This window comes from Coenobita brevimanus, chromosome 30 (genome assembly GCF_032717465.1).
Source record: "Coenobita brevimanus isolate Jiangsu-jjx chromosome 30, ASM3271746v2, whole genome shotgun sequence".
NCBI lineage: Eukaryota > Metazoa > Arthropoda > Malacostraca > Decapoda > Coenobitidae > Coenobita > Coenobita brevimanus.
The window spans coordinates 1,054,666-1,071,656 of NC_136983.1; the positions used below are offsets into that span (position 1 = coordinate 1,054,666).

The following is a 16,991-nucleotide window of genomic DNA, read 5'->3' on the forward strand; positions in this document are numbered from 1 at the left end:
ACCTAGACATTTATATATAACAAGTCTTATCTGTCTATCAAGTGATGGTAAATGGAAATAATTCTTGCCGATATGAGGTATCTGATTAGGATTTAACCCCAACATTACTATCTTTGGGGAATTATGTTTACCTGTCACTGCAATTCTTTTTATGTCTATCCATCAAATAACTATAGGGAAACATTTCTTCTCAAGAGGGGTTACCTTTTGTACAATCTGATTCTCACATTACTGACATTTTAAAACTGTTTACCGGTATTAGGGAAACATTTCTTCTCAAGAGGGGTTACCTTTTGTACAATCTGATTCTCACATTACTGACATTTTAAAACTGTTTACCGGTATTTTATCCCTGCATTAACCACTGAGTGTATACCTGTCGATCTTAAGTGATAAATAATAAAGTCTTCCTAATAAATAATTACCTTGGAGAACAATCTCTCCCCACATTATTATTTTTTTATTATTATGATGTGATAGGAAGCGTCAGGAGAAACATACTGAGGTGGTTTGGCCATGTGGAGATGATGGAGAGTGAGAGACTGACGAGGAGAGTGTATGTGAGTGAGGTGAAGGGGGAGAGAGGGAGGGGAAGGCCAAGGATGACATTGAGGGATGGAGCAGAGAGGTATATGAGAGAGGGGGGTGTGAACTGGGAGCAGGGCAATGAAATGGCAGGGAACAGGGTGAAGTGGAGGTGATTTGTTTGCGCCCACCCCGTATAAGGGATTAAGGCGTCTGGCAATAGGTATACAGATAGACAGAATTATCAACAGAATTTCCATCCTCCTACCAATTCTATAATGAACAAGTTTATCTCTCTAACTAAAGACAAATAACAGTAATTCTTGTCAATAAGGGGTAGCTGAGTAAGAGTTAATCCCAATATTACAATCTTTCTGCAATTATCCCTACATTACCCTGGCAATTCTCTCAATAAGTCTGTCAGTCTGGCAAATATACATGTAAATAATTCATCTCAATGTTTCCTTCAAATGCTCTCTCTGTACTTTATGATTTTTTTAATGTACAGAGTTTCCCTCCTCCTACCACCTGTATTTACAGGTAACAAGTCTACCTACCTAAGATAAATGAAACTAATTCTTGTCCAATATCTGTATGACAATCCCAATATTACTATCTTTTTGCAAATATCCTTACATTACCCTTGCAATTCTCTATCAAACAATGTGTAAATTCATCTCAATGTTGTCTCTAAGTACTCTCTCTGCACACTGATTTTTTTAACCTAAAATATTTCCCTAGTCTTAGTTGTATTTATCGGTAATCCCAATATTACTATCCTTCCAGAATTATCCCCACATTAACAATCTGCAATTAAGTCTAAGATATATGAAAATATTCTTGTCCAGTAAGGGATATCTGTATGACAATCCCAATATTACTATCCTTCCAGAATTATCCTCACATTACCCTGCTATGAAGATTATCACTGTCTGGCAAATAAGATATACACATATATAATAGTTTTATAAGTACTCTCTCTGCACATTATGATTCAATGTACTGATTTTCCCTCCTACAGGCAGTTGTATTTATAAGTAACAAGTCTACCTACCTAAGATAAATGAAAATAATTCTTGTCCAATATCTGTATGACAATCCCAGTATTACTATCTTTTTGGAAATATCCTTACATTACCCTTGCAATTCTCTCATGAAGTCTGTCAGTCTGGCAAATAAAATATACACCTACATAATTCATCTCAATGTTCCCTTCAAGTACTCTCTCTGTACATTATGATTTTCTTTTATGTACAAAATTGCCCCACTCTTAACAGTTGTTTTTATAAGTAACAAGTCTACCTACCTAAGATAAATGAAAATAATTCTTGTCCAATATCTGTATGACAATCCCAATATTACAATCTTTCTGCAATTACCTCTACATTACCCTGGCAATTCTCTCAATAAGTCTGTCAGTCTGGCAAATAAAATATACACCTACATAATTCATCTCAATGTTCCCTTCAAGTACTCTCCCGGCACATTATGATTTCCTTTTATGTACAAAATTGCCCCACAATAAACAGTTGTTTTTATAAGTAACATGTCTACCTACCTAAGATAAATGCAAATAATTCTTGTCCAATATCTGTATGACAATCCCAATATTACTATCTTTCCAGAATTATCCTCACATTACCCTTGCAATTCTCTGACTATCATACAATGTGTAAACAATTCATCTCAATGCTATCTCTAAGTACTCTCTCTGCACACACACACTGATTTTTTTAATCTAAAATATTTCCCTACTCTTAGCAGTTGTATTTATCGGTAACAAGTTTAAGATAATTGAAAATATTCAGGTCCAATAAGGGATATCAGTATGACAATCCCAATATTACTATCTTTTTGGAATTATCCTATAATTACCCGTGCAATTCTCGCTGTCTATCAAATACATGGTAACAATTTTCAATAAATGTTTTCTTTAAGTACTCTCTCTGCACATTATGATTCAATGTACTGATTTTCCCTCCTACAGGCAGTTGTATTTATAAGTAAGACGTCTACCTACCTAAGATAAATGCAAATAATTCTTGTTCAATAAGGAGTATCTGTATAACAATTCCAATATTACCATCGTTTTGGAATTATCCTTCCATTACCCTGGCAATTCTCTGACTGTCTATCAAATACATGTTAATAATTTCCAATAAATGTTTTTTATAAGTACCCTTCTCTGCACATTATGATTCAATGTACAGAATTTCCCTCCTACAGGCAGTTGTATTTATAAGTAAAGTCTATCAAACACTAAAAAAACAGCCAAAACATCTATCTATCTATAGCAAAACATTCTTCTCAGTAAGGGTTACTTTTTAGTACAATCTCATCCCAATACAATCTTACTGGAATTACGTTCACCTTAACCTTGTAACTATTTATAAGTACGGAGTATCTACCTATTGTCAGACACCTTAATCCCATCAAGGGTGGCCACACACAAAACACCTCCACATCACCCTGTCCCCTGCTATTTGGCTGCCCTACCTCCAACTCACACTCCCCTCTCTCATCTCTCTCCACTCCAGTCCTCCAGCTCATCCTTGGTCTCCCTCTCCACCTCACTCACATTCACTCTCCTAGTCAGTATCTCTCCACTTCATCCCTCCATCTCATCCTTGGTCTCCCCTTCCACCTCACTCACAGTCACTCTTCTAGTCAGTCCCTCATTCTCCATCATCTCATGTATGTCTCCATTCCATCCAGCACTACATCAAGTGAGTGGATGACGGTCGCTACCACCTATCACCTTTATAAAATCATATTTCAGCACATATGACGGACTATTGGCTTTACTGGATCGTTACATTGGATATACAGTAGATGTTCGATTTAACCAACTAATTCAGTCAACCCCCATTCCATTATCTCAAGTTTTCCACAAGATCCAAGTTTGCTAACCATGGCTCAATATAAAGGAAAATTTTCCAGTATTTTGAGGTACTTTGTTAATTCCTTGAAGGCAACCCATACCTGGCAACTATGCTAACTCTCAGTGCTACACACAGCAGTCTGAACCCATATTAAAGCCCCCACATACGCATCACTGTTTATGGAATTTCCTTAACCTTAACGGAATTATACTTGATTTAACAGGAATTTTCCCCATTAATAGGTGGCCACCCCTTACGGGATTATGGCGTCTGGCAATAGATAGATAGATAGAATAGGACAAAAAATACTGGAAACAAATTATTCCGTTATCTCAGGCCTGCACTAAATTGGTGTTTGTGAAATTGACCGTCTACTGTAATGGACTACCTGCTTTATCGGATCACAATTCCCCCCAGTCATTCCCTTACAGTAAGGCTTTACTATATGCTACTATAAATAACCTGACAAAGATCATTAACCACCTCCAACTCAACTGAGGGTAAATGCTTGTATTCTTGTTTAAGAAGCTCCCTAACACCTCTTCCTTTGTGGTTTATTTTTGGATAAAGCTGTTTAATAATGTATCCTATTTGTTGCCTATGCAGAGTATGGTGATAATGGGAGGATTTATATAAATATGGGAAAGTAATGTTTAAAACAAACTGCTTAGGAATGAGTGTTTGGTGACTGGAAGGATTTAATTAATAACAGGAGAGTAAGGAGTAAGAAATATAAATCACTTGAGAAAGATGTTAGATGTTTAAAGGATTTATGTAACAGTATCAGAGTAAGGTGTAATAAGCAAAGTAAATCACTTGAGAAAAGGTGTGAGGCAATGCTGGATGGATTTATGTAACAAGGGCAAGATGTAATAAGCAAAATAAATCACTTTGGAATGTTGCAACTGGTTAATATCCTTTAGTATATTATTTATGCAAAGTATGGCAATGTCTAAAAGTTTCTCTGACACAGAATAGGGGAGTAAGGTGTTATAAACAAAGCAAATCAATATTTACACAATACATCCTAAACACTTTGAAAAATCCATAAAAACAACAAAATAAAAATAAACCACAATAATAAAACAATCACACAAATAATAGACCAGAATAAAACAATAATAAAACAAATAAAAACATTCAAACACAACAATAAACACTGAATACTCAGACATCTAAAACAAATTACACAATTACAAAATACACAATTACAAAAAAGTTATAGTAAACAAAATCATCACAAACAATATACCCTTAACATTTATAAAGACAATGCAACAATAAATAAAACTAAAAGAAAAACATTCAAACAAGACATAATAAACACACAAATCATGAGAAGGAAAAAAAATTAAAACTTCTTGGCACCAAATACACATAAAAACAAGTGGTCTTTTTTCTTATTATTTACACATCAAAAAAAACTTTGAAAACTACATAAATAATTTAACAAATGAACACATTCAAAAAGACAACACGATAATCATCATGACAAGGACAATACTTAAGACTTCTTGGCACCAAATACACATAACCAAAGTGTTCTTTCTCATTTACACAACATATCGTAAAAACTTTGAAAAAAAAAAAAAAAATCAACATTAATGCAATGGAATATAACTGAAACATGCCCGCACATACACACAAAATAATCCTCACCTACCCATACATGTAAAACTAAACTAACTAGATAATTCTCACTCACACACACACACAATTTCAGAGATTATAGAACAATAAAGCAACGAAGAAGTGGAGAAGGAAGTGGTTAGGATAGTAAGAAGTAGAGAATCTGCAGTTAGGGAAGTAGCTGACAAGAAAATGCGTGATAATTTCAGGAGTAAAAGAGAACGTATGACAGTAAGATCAGAAAGGGAGAGAGAAAAACTGAGTGGTTAGGATAGTAAGAAGTAGAGAATCTGTAGTCAGGGATGTAGCTGACAAGAAAATGCGTGATAATTTCAGGAGTAAAGAAAACGCATGACAGTAAGATCAGAAAGGGAAAGAGAAAAACTGAGTAAGGCAAAAGTTTTAGTATCAGTAGCTATGGAGGGTAACAATGAAGCTCAAGAAGAGACTGAAGAAGTGTTTAGGTTGTGAAAGTACAAGAAAGGAAGGGCGAGGCCACTTAAAGTTTAAGTCTCACGTAATGGGCAATGAAATCATCGACATAACATGAAATTATCAGACACAGAGGGGTTTTAGAATGTCTGGATAACGAGTGATGCAAATGAGGAAGAAAGAGCTAAAATAAAGGAGCTAGTAAAGAAAGCAATGGCAAAAATCGAACAGAGGAGGAAGACTGTTCTTTTGGAGAGCTTTGGATCAGAAAATGAGGAAGTGGTACCAATGAAGGGAGGGAGAGAAAAGGGAATAAAAATTAACAATATAAAGATTCAAAGTGGCATATACTAATGGTGATGGTTTAATATCGGCAAGGTTAAAAATCAACGATTATTGGAGGGTACATGAACCAGATATTATGTGCTTTGTAGAGACCAAGTTAAGAGAGGATACTGATATTCATATGAAAGATGGTAAATACAAACCGCGGAGAAGTGACAGAAAAGGAAAAGCGGAAGGAGTGATGACAGCAGTGAACAACATAAATGTAGATACTGTGGAACTGGGAGAGGGTAGGGCTGTATCAATTAGCCTTTTCCTCTTTTTTTAAAATATATTTTTTAGTATGAGAATAGGGCATAGGGCACATTCAATGGAAAATGCGAATGGAAAAAACCTGCTGGGAGTTGCATTACGCAGCCAGGCTGTAGTTAAGCAGGGGAGAGGATAAGGAAGGGGAGGTGGGGAGGCAAGGAAAACACAGAAAAATGGCTAAATTGGTAACACTGGATGCAAGTACTAGTGGTATTAGCAGCACTGCCTATAGGTACACACTGGCAGTACTGACAGATGATACAAGATGGCACTTGAAAGCCCGGGTGATTTTAAAAATTCCTGGGTCACAGAAGTGACACCCCCCCATATGGTGCTTATGTAACGAGCGTCATGGTAGTGACGGCTCTTAGGTAAGGGTTAACAAGGCAGTTAGAGAGATGTATAACTCTTGACCAACATAGGAGTAGCATTTCATGGATAAGGAGATGAAGAAAAAAATGATAGTGGCCATGATCCACCCCAGGTTGGATTATGCAGCAATAGTGTGGTCCCCACACAAAAAGAAAGATATAAACAAGATTGAGAGAATACAAAGAACAGCAAACAAGATGGACCCCAGTCTGCCAGATGTCGTACAGAGAGAGGCTGGAAAAGCTGGATTTGCCTTCCTTAGAGGAAAGAAGAAGGGAGACATGATTGCAGTGTTCAGGACCATGATAGTAGACAAAATTGACAGAAAAGATCTGTTTGTATGGGATAAGAGAGTAACAAGAGGACACAGAATGAAATTGAAGAAGCCAAGCTGCCTGAAGGATATCAGGAAATACAGTTTTCCTTATAGACATACGGACCTGTGGAATGGCCTGCACAAAGAGATCATCCAGTCTAAAAACTTTAATGAGTTTAAAGCTAAATCTGACTTATGGAGAAACAGAGATGGGACCCCACGAGCGTAGCTCATTTCCGGTATATCATAATTAGGTAAATAAAATTTGGTAAATACATACACACACACAAAGCTGAACTAACCTTGATGATTCTCATCTATCCACAAACACAAACACACAACTAACCTTATAATTCTCCTCAGTGCATCACCCTACACAATGACGCCCGTATTTTCGTGACCCCATTCGCTCTTGACCACAACTGTCTGGCTTGGGGTTTAGGGTGAGTGTGGGGTCCATGGGGCCTTGGACGTCACTCTGAAAAAAACAAATTTTGCATTAGCTGCAGGTTGAGGTTTGTCTCATTTATTGTGTAATCAGGTAAAATTAATCAAAATCTCACACACACACACACACACACACACACAAAATCAAACAAATAAAATTCAATCATAATAAAAAATCCATCATGAAAATCTACCAAAAATAATTAAATCATGAAATTCATATTCTATCAAAAATAAAAATCAATAATGAAATTTATAAATCCTATAAAAATAAAAATAATGAAATTCCATCACAACAGTAGAAATCAATCAAATATCAGTCACGAAACTCAAATTCAAATAAATAAATTCATCGTTAATAAAGGCTCCAACATGCTCTCATGCATAGGTCCTGGTCACCTATTGGTGGCTCTCCACACGACTCAGTCTCTGGCAGCCTCTCTATTTAGTTCCGTATCCCTGAGGTCATAATCTATGACCTCATCCCGGGTCATTTGGTCAACCATAACAAATATCAACCAAAATTCTATAACAAAACTGACGTAAGAGAAAAGTCTGGCAGCCTCCCTATTCAGTCCTTTATCTCTTTGCTCGTGCTATGAACTTGTCAAAGGTGTTTTGTGCTGTGCCTCTCAACCATACTCCCATGTTCACTTTAAAAATTATAAAAATTAAACCAAAAAAATATATCAATCAATTTTTGGGAAACTACATTTCTCGACCCAGGAATTCTGACACAAACACAATGTAGATGCTGTTATTCTGAATCTATTCCACTATACATTTGTTTTCAGAAATATATATTTAACGTAAAAATCCTATGTAATGTTACCTTGGATCTCCCCTCAGTTTCAAACTTTCGCATCAGTCTTTCTCCCTGTCATGGGACCTTCCGGGTGTGATGTTGTGCCACTACAGGGCATGCTCGGACGTCACGGCCAATGAAATCAAAATCAGCCAAAAGGCAGGCAAATCAAATCAATGACAGCGTTAGGGGATTTTCAGATTTCAAACATCCCTTACTTTAATCAGTTCCACAATGGCTTCCACCTGTAGTGGGTGTGCTGTGGCTGAATACGAGGCCATTGCCCGTTTTATTTTTTTTTTAATAATCAGAAAAGTGTGATTTTCCTAAGCAGTCACGGTGTTCTGCCTTCCTTCCTGAAGTGTGGAAGTGACCTACATAATAGACAGGACCTTCATCAGTGGTACTGTAAGATTTTTAAGAGTTACGCATACCAGTACTCAAAGAAGCAGAGGGCATGGGTGTTCAGAGGATTGAGGCAAATCCTTCCACCTCATGCTCCTCCTCCGACATTTAAGGTAAGGTTTGGTTAGGTTGAGTTGGGTCTCGTTAATGTTATGTTAGGTTAACCCTTTGAGATTCCGTTGAGATTCTGATGACTCAAATTCGAGTCATATGAAACAACATTTGTTTTTTGCATGTTTTCCATACCCTATCTGGGCTTGTTCTACATACACTATCCTGTTTATCCTTCTCCAACTATTTAGTTTTACACTGACAAGTACATCACAAAGATATGCATAATAAATTTGCTTTTACCATAAATATCATCAGTATTACCAGCATGGATATTTGCCTGTGTGACAGCAAGAGCTTTCACTTTTCTCTGTGAAAACTAAATTGCCATAACCTATATATCAATGGAAAAGTAATTTACTGTAGATTGACATGGTGCAATCAAGTTTCATGCAACTTTTTTTTTTTTTTTTTTTTTCTACGGAAGGGTGTGCGATTTTTCCTATTGGCCTTTTAACTACCGTATTTACCTTTTTCAACTGTACTACGATAAAGAGCAACTATTCAGCTTTAAAATGGTACCACATTCATTAGTTTACCTTAAAAAGTTAGTGTACAGTGGCTGATAAGTACAAATATCGCTGCACGACGGTGCACTCTATGTGCGCCAGGCTGAATCTGGCACAGACACAATCGGAGGAGGGCCGAAAATCTCAAAGGGTTATATGAGGGGGGTCTAGGGGGCAAAGCCCCCCCAGGTAGGGTATATGGTTCATCCCATATCCTTGATTTTGAAACCAAAATAATTTTCAGGTCATTTTTAGTGTGATTCGAATAAAACAATCTGACCCTCGTTTTTGGCGGAAATCACTCATTCTGGAGATAGCCTTCGGTAGGCCTATCTCCAGAACAAGTGATTTCCGACAAAAATGAAGATCACATTCAATCAAATCACTCTAAAATTGACGAGAAAAATTATTTTTGGTCTCGAAATGGACAAATCTTTTTCCAATAAATTGATTTTTCCAATAACTGATCAACAGTTTCCTTCTGTGAATAACAGAATATTTTCTCACCTATTACAACATTAACATAAGCTCATTTGGGTTCTAATCACATCAACATGCTGTGAGCGAAAATTGTTATCCAGTTCACCTCGCAAGCAAAATCTCGCTCAATGTTGGTCAGTTTGGCTAGCGGCTCACAACACTGGCTTGCTTTTAAAGACCTAAGCAGCTTTCACAGTTAGGTAAGGTTAAGGGTTGGGCAATGACACTGGGTTAGGGCATGGGTAGGTTTAGTTTGGTCATGATGGGCAGGTTAGGTTTGATTTGGGTAGGTTTTTAATGTATTTTGATCAATTTGGATTTTGTTCTGTATCTGACTTCAGGCGACATTTCAGTAAATTTCTGCAAGTTGCCAATACACCCTCCAGGTTGTGCAGTATATTTTTCTGGACCCAACCTGACCTAACGTACCTACCCTAACCTAACCTAACCTGCTGCAGCGGAATGCTTACCTTAGAGTTTGTTGTTATACTATGCGTTTATGGTGATAATATCCCTTAAGTGCGTATTGGCAACTTGTAAAATAACAGACATTTCTATGGACTGATTAGTCTCTTATTTCACCCCCCTTGCAGGTACTTCTAGCTTGCAACAAATTTAGGCCTCAAACCCGATCGAACGACGTTATCATTAACTTCAAATATATTAAATTAAAAGAATAAAAATAAAAAAGGCAAACGTGTGAGCAAAACTCCGACTGCCTCAGCAACTTCACACAGCCATGCCCTCCACCTCAACCCACCTCTCCTCCATTCTATCACACTCCTCCATTCTTCCTCCCATCTCCACAGGATCTATGTATCACCACGATTCTACGCATATAAGCAAATTATCAAAAACATACTTACCATCGCGAAAAATTGTGATTGTTCTCCAGCCCTCCCTCTCACCACTCAACACGCAACAAACATGGCGGCTTGTGACTTGTGTACGGGATACGGGTCCGACTATGGGTCTTTTAACATGTTTAAATTTTCATTTAACTCTTTATTGAAGCAAGTATTGTATTATTTGGTCCAACTATATGAAAACTGCAAAAAATAAGGTATCTGTATGCGTCAAAATGTATTAAAATTACTCTTCAACTGTTATGTTATTGCCAGGAGCTACAACACAAACAGTTCTTAGGTACACAAACGTTTCGAAAACTCAGTTAACTTATTTGGAATCACATTCAATCATTTTACAAAAACATTTAAATTGCCCTGGATCTGCTGAGTTGGATTAAGAACCGATGATTTGTATGAACTGTATTATGAAATGCCATCAAATAAGGGAAAATGACTGCAAAAGGAGAAACTACATTATATCAAGAAATTGTTATGGGATTTATGTAACAGACGGCAGTAAGGTGTAATATACAAAAAAATAACCTAGGATAATGTATTAAGCAATATTGGAAGGATCTAACACAACAGGACTGTAAGATGTTATTAAACACAGAGCAGGACAGTAGCCTATGGTGCAACAGAAATCGTAGGAAAATTTGTTAGGTGATACTGGAAAGCTTTATCACTTAAGAAAAACGTGTTGGGCGTTACTGGAAGGATTTATGTAACAGAACAAGAAAGTATGGTGTAATAACCTAACTAAATAGCCTATCAAAGGTGTTAAGAGATAATGGAATGATTTAAGTAACATAACAGGCAGCATGGTGTAATAAATCATGTAGGAAAAGGCGCTAGGCAACACTGAGTTTCTGTAACAAGAGGGCAGTATGGTGTAAGAAACAAATCACTTAGGTATGGAGTTTCCTTAACCAACGAGAATACAACTCCTGTAAGTAACTACAATCCTGATTGTGTCAATCTACAGTATTCTACATTCTTCCATAGCACTTCTTCATCATTAGCAGAATAAAGAGCTTAACCCATCTCTATTTGGGGTGTTCTGACTAGCTACTACACTTTTTCAGTCGGACTTGGTCCAGATCATCATCATTATTAAAGCATAATTATTATTTGTATTAACTTATGCAATATACCATACTGACAGAGGACAGGCTACAGCTCCACATTCTTTCCACAGCACTTCTTCGTGATTGTCATCATATTCTCAATCTATCCATTGCACTTCTTCATGACTACCATTATTATTCTGCCTAATCTATCCATTGCACGTCTTTGTGAATATTTTATTCAAGTGTTATTCTACTGCTGTAACTCTGCATTCAAGATAGATATAGCGAGACAATAAAACTCTATAGCCTTTCTCATTGCACTTCTTCGTGACTAGCATCATATTTTTGTTAATCTATCCACTGCACTTCTTCGTGACTATCATATTCTAGTGTTATAGGCCTATTGATGCAACAGCATTCAAGAATACGGCAACAGACAATGATATAACTCTCTATCCTTCCCCACAGCACTTCTTCGTGACTAGCATACTCAGTCATTAGAAGGTTACAGATCTGCATTAGGGATGGAGAGGGAATTATTTGGACAGTTTAAAATAAGCATAATAACCACTCCCATCATAAAAAAACGTAGTAGTAGTATTGTAGTAACAGTAGTAGTAGTGATTGTAGTAGTTGTAGTAGAAGTAGTAGTAACAATAGTGGTGACTACAGGAATGACAGTACTAGTGATTGTAGTAGTTGCAGAAGTAGTGACAGTAGGAGTGACTGTAGTAGCAGTGGTAGTGGCAGTAGTAGTGAGAGTAGTAGTGACTGTAGTAGTAGTGATAATAGAAGTGATCGTACTATTGTCGTGGCGCTAGTCATAATTGTAGTAGCAATTGTAGTTGTAGAGATAGTAGGAGTAGCAATAGTAGAAGTAGCAATTGTGGGAGTAGCAATTACAGTAGTAATTGTAGGAGTAGTGATTGTAGTAGTGACTGTAGTAGTAGTAACTGCAGTAGTGACTGCAGTAGTGATTGTAGGAGTAGTGATTGTAGTGGACTGTAGTAGTGATGGTAGTAATGACTGTTGCAGTAGTAATAGTAGTGACTGCAGTAGCAGTCATTGTAGTTGCAGTGACTGGTGGTAGTAGTAGAGCGATTGCAGTAGAAGTCATTGTAGTTGCAGTGACTGGTGGTAGTAGTAGTAGTAGTAGTAGTAGTAATAGTGGTAGTGATGACAGTAGTAGCAACAGTTGCAACAGCAGTAGTAGTAGTAAAAATAAATCACTACTTACTGGACCAATAACAAATCAACATACGACATATAGCACCTTGGGGGAAATCAGAATAAGTAATCATTTTTTTTGTTGGTATAAGCGGTTTGCAGAAGATTTTCTTTTATTTGATTTGAATGTTACTTTTTTTCAACAATACGAAGGGAAAGAAAAATAAGAAAACTAAATTACAGGTGTCCTAACATTTTTTAATTTCATACCTGTTACTTATAGATTTTTTTTAATTTGAACATTCTGCACCATTAACCCTCTTGTTAAGACGCAGGTTGCGTCCAACCGCGGGCAAGTACTCAGGATGTGGGCCTGCTCGGCCTTGGCCAAGAGTTGTGAGAACCCCCACCCCCTCCCTGTTTCTATCCTCACAGTACATCTTAAACATATCCCAACACCCTTAGTTTTGCTTCTTTCTCCATGATTCTTTTTCCCTCGTAATCTCAAATGGTTGTACTTGCTTATGTGGTTATGGTGTTGATAAAAACATTTGGCAAAAATAAATTATGCCAAAAAAAATCTAAAGCAAAAACCCAAGGGGCGATTTTGTTTGACGCAGTTTGCGTCTTCCAGTAACAAGCGGGTGACTTTTGCACCACTACCCTACGTATCGAAAGGGTTAACACAAAGGGATATAGAGGTGTGATGTGAAGAATAAATTGCTCCAGTCATGCCTCTCTATATGATTAAACCTAACACATACCATAACCATTTACTCTATCAGGGCAATATCTGTTTCTACCTATAGCAAGATGCTATTCACGTACAGGGTGGCGACAAACACATCTTTTTCATGTCACCCTGTCCCATGCCATTTTGCTGCCCTTCCTCCCAACTTACACTCCCCTCTCTCACACAACATGGGTTAAATAGGATTAGGGAGGGTGTCCTTGACCACATAACCTATTTAATAAAAAAATTAATAAATTTTAAAAATCCTGCCACCCACCTGAAGTATGTTGTAGGCCAGTCCAAGTCATCACCATGGTATGCACCTTGGCCATTGTCAAAACTCACTTTAGTCTATAAAGGTAACTGTACGTAATTGTGCAGACTACCTCTAGAGCAATTAAAGCTTCACTTTAACACGACCTGTATATTACCCCATGTACCTTGAAAATTTCCATCTTTTCCTACTGGGTGTGAGGTCCGAACCTGAATTTATCATGAAAACCAATAAATGACATTATAGAAACATTACAAATAAATAAAACTAAACTCTTCCTCTTTGTTTACTCCTAATTTTTTCATCTATACTGTACACATTAACTGAAGGACCGACACAAAAGACAAATTGTACACACTGGATACCCAAAACACAAACATCTTGGGAAAAGAAAAAAAAAGAAAAAAAACAGGGTATAAACAAACAGATTTACATACCTTTACACAAGCAGTCTTCCATGCAAGCACACAAACTGTCATGGCAAAAGACGAATGATGTCCACTTCCAGCAACTATCTCTGGCGAAATAAATCAAGTTTGAATATTCTGTAATGGCAAAATAAGTATATAGTTTTTTTTTTTCTATGCAGGTATGATGTGAAGTGGGATTCAGTTAAAGAAAAAGGTAAAAATTAGACAAGTGCCCAATAAAATGAGCCACACCTTTCTAGTACACATAATCCTGTCCACCATGCAAGAACCACATGGAGGTAAATAGCTGCATATATAAAAATAAAACAATATACAGAAACAAATACATAAATTGTAATACATTTCTTTCGATCCATTTATCCCTTATGCAGTTCCTTGTTGCCCTATCAAGAGTGTATGGCCATTATGGTTACCCTGAGAGAAATTACATGAAGTTACTTGAACACAAACATCTCCTCATCAGACACTCCCAACCCTAATTTTCACCTTAGGCATTGAGAGTGGTGAGACGCAGTGACAAAGAAAAAGCACCAACAGAACTACAAGACATCATGCCTACTAAAATGAATCACATAATCATTCAAACATTTAAGCCTTTGAAATCCTGGTTCTGCTTCAAATACAAATAAAATAATAATTGCAGTGGTAAATATTAATAATACTGTAATAAATAATAATAATCATAATGATAATAATACCTGAGAATCGATTAGTGCAGAAGCAGAGCAACCCCGGTCTGCCGCTGAAGACCCGTCAACCACAGGCAAGCAATCGTACTACTGGGCCTTCTGGTGCAGTGAATCAATGTTCCCTTGTGGTGGACACTGCCTCTGCACAGTCAGGTGCAGGGGAAGTGTGAAATTTTGGTTCCTGGATGGTCGCCGCATTTCCGTCTCCATCCAGTTAACAGGGGCTGCATAAGTCTTCACATCATCCTGTTTGGTTATATGGTTACCACCCAGCGTTGTAAATGGTTTCCTGTTACAGAAAACCATTAGGCTTGTCACTCAGTGTAGAGTCACCTAGGAAGTAGGTAGCACTGCATCAAGTGAGTGGATGATGGTCGCCACCACCTACCACATTATTGTATATGGCAATTAATTATCCCACACCAATAATTCAGAGGAATATACAAACCACCATTACAAAAAAAAATTTATTTTACAGGAATATTTCACATTAAAAACTCCTATATTATAGCATACAAGCAAGTCTTAAACCTCAATTTTGAGTTACAAAAACTTAAATATCTCTGCAAAATATCGATAAGTAAATGCAATTAAGGATAAATCTAACCGAGTGTAATGTTAAATGAAAGTATAAATATTGTTAAATGAAAGTATAAATATATTGGCCTTTCCTGTAAATTCAGTTATATAGAAAAATACGTCACTTAAGCGTCCTCTGATTAGTCAACTGTGAATAGCCACCTTCCTGGGCAACAGATTCCATTTTCTTGGCTTGTTGACCTCTTGTGTTTGAATACATGTCTATTTTATTTTTGCTACCTCACCATAAATTTATTTTAGGGAGACCTATTGTTGTGATGGGCTGTGGTAGTAGTAGTAGTAGTAGTAGTAGTAGTAGTAGTAAAGCCCCAGTTCCAACCAAAACATGAACCCTGTGGACTGCAAGCTCAACCTGATCTGCAGTTCACCATCCACCTTTCGGGGGATAGGGAAACAGATAGGCAGTTAAGCTACCTAGTTGAAATCAGTGCCACCGCATGAAGGCCTCCCTCTCCACCACCAGTAAGAAAGATAAGGAAAAACGGATCTTGAATTTGGCTGTTATCTTGTTTTCTTGCCTTATCTTCGAGGGAAGAATAAAATGTGGGCTCTGGCCTTTGGTTCCTTCTTCCTTGGAGAAATAAAAATGAACAGCTAAAGACGAATTTTGTACTAACAGGGAAACATTCACTACAGCACTTTTGAACCTGTTGCCTCATCGGTTATACCATCAGAGAACTCTTAAGTGCAACATTGTCAATTAGTAAGTGGCTAAGGAGTATTTAACCGCTTGGGTGATGTACTCTATTTTATTCTTCGGCCTGTATTCTCGTCACGTAAAGTGGCTCCCTAACACCTCTTCCTTAATGATTTATTTTCCAAACTACACATTAATATCTGCCTTTTTCTTTCACTCTTACATCTTTGATTGCATGAATAACACAATGGAATAAATTAGCAGAGCAGAATCATAAATAAATCAGTAAGGAAAAGGTGTTTGTAAGCTTCCTATCCACACCAGAATACCGCCCTTCATCTCCACACGACTCTATTCGGCTTAGGTATTTTCAAACTTTACTGGCTATGTATGAGAAGCTCCGAGCAGGAAATTCAAATGTACCAAATTCAAACTAAGAAAATGTTGTGAATGCTGAGGGGTTGAAATGTTTTGTTGGAATTGACAGCTGACATGTACTGTTTATATACTGAAGAGTTGAAAGGATGGGACTAGAATATATTGGTACTGTGATGAGGAGGGATAGATTGAGATGGTTTGGGAGGAAGGATGGGACCTGATTGTGTTGGTGTTGTGGTAAGATGGGGTACACTGAGATGGTTTGGGAGGAAGGATGGGACTTGAATGTATTAGTGTTGTAATGAGGAAGGGTACATTTGAGATGGTTTGGGCAGGTGGGGAGGATAGAGGATGACAACTGGGTGCAGAGGGTGAGAGGTTTGAACGCTGAGGGTTGGGATGCAAGAGGCAGACTGAAAATGACCTAGGATGAGGTCATGAAGTCATAGAGAGTGACCTCAAGGATAAGGGACTAAGCAGAGAGACTGCTAGAGATTAAGCTGCAAGAAGAGTTGCACTTAGGTGACTGGGGCTGAAGCATATAAGCATGTTGGGGGTTTCAAAAATGAACAAGAGGAAATACTGACTAGGAGAGTGTGAGTGAGTGAGGGAGCGGGGCAAAGGAGGAGCATATTGGAGCCTTTATAAATGACA

The 16,991-nt window shown here is 37.4% G+C and overlaps 1 long non-coding RNA gene across 1 annotated transcript in view; it reads right to left on the reverse strand.

Moving 5' to 3' along the window:
- LOC145395161 (uncharacterized) overlaps positions 1 to 15,100 on the reverse strand; it is a 15,599-nt gene extending 499 nt beyond the window's left edge. Inside the window, exons 1-3 of the long non-coding RNA XR_013896565.1 lie at positions 14,732 to 15,100; positions 14,040 to 14,119; positions 7,100 to 7,231 (exon numbers count right to left, since the gene is read on the reverse strand). This is a non-coding gene — a long non-coding RNA (uncharacterized LOC145395161). The remainder of the gene's footprint in view (positions 1 to 7,099; positions 7,232 to 14,039; positions 14,120 to 14,731) is intronic.
- Positions 15,101 to 16,991: the final 1,891 nt, after the last annotated feature.